This window comes from Aotus nancymaae, unplaced genomic scaffold, assembly GCF_030222135.1.
Source record: "Aotus nancymaae isolate 86718 unplaced genomic scaffold, 86718_ANA_hifiasm-v0.15.2.pri h1tg000073l, whole genome shotgun sequence".
NCBI classification, from domain to species: Eukaryota; Metazoa; Chordata; class Mammalia; order Primates; family Aotidae; genus Aotus; species Aotus nancymaae.
The window spans coordinates 95,597-99,890 of record NW_026988488.1 but is presented as its reverse complement, the minus strand read 5'-3'; positions in this window follow the sequence as shown (position 1 = coordinate 99,890).

Below are 4,294 nucleotides of genomic sequence, written 5' to 3'. Positions count from 1 at the left end.
TTATTAGGCTGGAAATGCCAGTTTTGGGATTCTGCACAGAAAGGGTTTGCAAACTGCTGAATCCTCACATGAGTTTAACTCTGTCAGTTGAATGCACACTTTGACAACCATTCAGTTAGATAGCTTCGTTTTGGTTTTAGGAGCAGATGTTTCTCTGTACACCCTATGGTCCCATTCACTCGGGAATATCCCAACGCAGTTCCTAGAAGTAACGTGTTTCTAACTCGTTGAAAGTAAACATAGATTCAACTCTCTTAGTTGAACTAACGCACAGCAGAGCAGTTTCAAGGAAACGTTTCTCCTGAGATTTAGACGAAGTCTTACTGCTGTTTCGTGCATTTGGCGGTATTGGGCTGGAAATGCCAGATTTGGGATTCTGCACAGAAAGGGTTTGCAAACTGCTGAATACACACATGAGTTTAACTCTGCCAGTTGAATGCACACACTGACAACCATTCAGTTAGATAGCTCCGTTTTGGTTTTAGAAGCAGATATTTCTCTGTACAGCCTATGGTCCCATTCACTCGGGAATATGCCAACACAGCTCCTAGAAGAAACGTGATTCTAACGCGCTGAATCTAAACATAGATTCAACTCTCTTAGGTCAACGAACGCACAGCATAGCAGTTTCAGGGAATCGTGTCACCTGAGTTTTAGACGAAGTCTTAGTGCTGTTTCGTACCTATGCCTTTATTAGGCTGGAAATACCAGTTTTGGTGATTCTACACAGAAAGGGTTTGCAAACTGCTGAATCCACACATGAGTTTAACTCTGTCAGTTGAATGCACACATTGACAACCATTCAGTTAGATAGCTCCGTTTTGGTTTTAGAAGCAGATATTTCTCTGTACAGCCTATGGTCCCATTCACTCGGGAATATGCCAACACAGCTCCTAGAAGAAACGTGTTTCTAACTCGCTGCATCTAAACATAGATTCAACTCTATTAGGTGAACGAACGCACAGCAGAGCAGTTTCAAGGAAACGTTTCTCCTGAGTTTTAGACGAAGTCTTACTGCTGTTTCTTGCATTTGGCGGTATTGGGCTGGAAATGCCAGTTTTGGGATTCTGCACAGAAAGGGTTTGCAAACTGCTAAATCCACACATGAGTTTAACTCTGTCAGTTGAATGCACACATTGACAACCATTCAGTTACATAGCTCCGTTTTGGTTTTAGAAGCAGATATTTTTCTGTACAGCCTGTGGTCCCATTCACTCGGGAATATCCCAACACAGCTACTGGAAGAAACTTGTTTCTAACTCGCTGAATATAAACATAGATTCAACTCCCTTAGGTGAAGGAACGCACAGCAGAGCAGTTTCAAGGAAACGTTTCTCCTGAGTTTTAGACGAAGTCTTCCTGCTGTTTCGTAGCTATGCCTTTATTAGGCTGGAAATGCCAGTTTTGGTGATTGTGCACAGAAAGGGTTTGCAAGCTGCTGAATCCACACATGAGTTTAACTCTGTCAGTTGAATGCACGCATTGACAACCATTCAGTTAGATAGCTTCGTTTTGGTTTTAGAAGCAGATGTTTCTTTGTACAGCCTATGGCCACATTCACTCGGGAATATTCAAATTCAGCTCCTAGAAGAAACGTGTTTCTAACTCGCTGAATCTAAACATAGATTCAACTCTCTTAGGTGAACGAACGCACAGCAGACCAGTTTCAAGGAAACGTTTCTCCTGAGTTTTAGACGAAGTCTTACTGCTGTTTCTTGCATTTGGCAGTATTGGGCTGGAAATGCCAGTTTTGGGATTCTGCACAGAAAGGGTTTGCAAACTGCTGAATCCACACATGAGTTTAACTCTTTCAGGTGAATGCACACATTGACAACCATTCAGTTAGAGAGCTCCGTTTTTGTTTTCGAAGCAGATATTTCTCTGTACAGCCTGTGGTTCCATTCACTCGGGAATATCCCAACGCAGCTACTAGAAGAAACTTGTTTCTAACTCGCTGAATCTAAACATAGATTCAACTCTCTTAGGTGAACGAAGGCACAGCATAGCAGTTTCAAGGAAACGTGTCTCCTGAGTTTCAGACGAAGTCTTAGTGCTGTTTCGTACCTATGCCTTTATTAGGCTGGAAATACCAGTTCTGGTGATTCTGCACAGAAAGGGTTTGCAAACTGCTGAATCCACACATGAGTTTAACTCTGTCAGTTGAATGCTCACATTGACAACCATTCAGTTAGATAGCTCCGTTTTGGTTTTAGAAGCAGATATTTCTCTGTACAGCCTATGGTCCCATTCACTCGGGAATATGCCAACACAGCTCCTAGAAGAAATGTGTTTCTAACTCGCTGCATCTAAACATAGATTCAACTCTATTAGGTGAACGAACGCACAGCAGAGCAGTTTCAAGGAAACGTTTCTCCTGAGTTTTAGATGAAGTCTTACTGCTGATTCGTACCAATGCCATTATTAGGCTGGAAATGCCAGTTTTGGGATTCTGCACAGAAAGGGTTTGCAAACTGCTGAATCCACACATGAGTTTAACTCTGTCAGTTGAATGCACACATTGACAACCATTCAGTTAGATAGCTTCGTTTTGGTTTTAGGAGCAGATATTTCTCTGTACACCTTATGGTCCCATTCACTCGGGAATATCCCAACGCAGCTCCTAGAAGTAACGTGTTTCTAACTCGTTGAAAGTAAACATAGATTCAACTCTCTTAGGTGAACTAACGCACAGCAGAGCAGTTTCAAGGAAACGTTTCTCCTGAGATTTAGACGAAGTCTTACTGCTGTTTCGTGCATTTGGCGGTATTGGGCTGGAAATGCCAGTTTTGGGATTCTGCACAGAAAGGGTTTGCAAACTGCTGAATCCACACATGAGTTTAACTCTGCCAGTTGAATGCACACATTGACAACCATTCAGTTAGATAGCTCCGTTTTGGTTTTAGAAGCAGATATTTCTCTGTACAGCCCATGGTCCCATTCACTCGGGAATATGCCAACACAACTCCTAGAAGAAACGTGTTTCTAACTCGCTGCATCTAAACATAGATTCAACTCTATTAGGTGAACGAACGCACAGCAGAGCAGTTTCAAGGTACCGTTTCTCCTGAGTTTTAGACGAAATCTTACTACTGTTTCGTGCATTTGGCGGTATTGGGCTGGAAATGTCACTTTTGGTATTCTGCACAGAAAGGGTTTGCAAACTGCTGAATCCACACATGAGTTTAACTCTGTCAGTTGAATGCACACATTGACAACCATTCAGTTAGATAGCTTCGTTTTGGTTTTAGAAGAAGATGTTTCTCTGTACAGCCTATGGTCCCATTCACTCGGGAATATTCAAACGCAGCTACTAGAAGAAACGTGTTTCTAACTCACTGAATCTAAACATAGATTCAACTCTCTTAGGTGAACGAACGCACAGCAGAGCAGTTTCAAGGAAACGTTTCTCCTGAGTTTTAGACGATGTCTTACTGCTGTTTCTTGCATTTGGCAGTATTTTGCTGGAAATGCCAGTTTTGGGATTCTGCACAGAAAGGATTTGCAAACTGCTGAATCCACACATGAGTTTATCTCTGTCAGTTGAATGCACACATTGACAACCATTCAGTTACATAGCTTCATTTTGGTTTTCGAAGCAGATATTTCTCTGTACTGCCAATTTTCCCATTCACTCGGGAATATCCCAACGCAGCTCCTAGAAGAAACGTGTTTCTAACTCGCTGAATCTAAACATAGATTCAACTCTCTTAGGTGAACGAATGCACAGCAGAGCAGTTTCCAGGAAACGTTTCTCCTGAGTTTTAGACGAAGTCTTACTGCTGTTTCGTTCCAAAGCCTTTATTAGGCTGGAAATGCCAGTTTTGGGATTCTGCACAGAAAGGGTTTGCAAACTGCTGAATCCACACATGAGTTTAACTCTGTCAGTTGAATGCACACTTTGACAACCATTCAGTTAGATAGCTTCGTTTTGGTTTTAGAAGCAGATGTTTCTCTGTACACCCTATGGTCTCATTCACTCGGGAATATCCCAACGCAGCTACTAGAAGAAACTTGTTTCTAACTCGCTGAATCTAAACATAGATTCAACTCTCTTAGGTCAATGAACGCACAGCATAGCAGTTTCAGGGAATCGTGTCTCCTGAGTTTTAGACGAAGTCTTAGTGGTGTTTCGTACCTTTGCCTTTATTATGCTGGAAATACCAGTTTTGGTGATTCTGCACAGAAAGTGTTTGCAAACTGCTGAATCCACACATGAGTTTAACTCTGTCAGTTGAATGCACACATTGACAACCATTCAGTTAGATATCTCCGTTTTGGTTTTCGAAGCAGATAT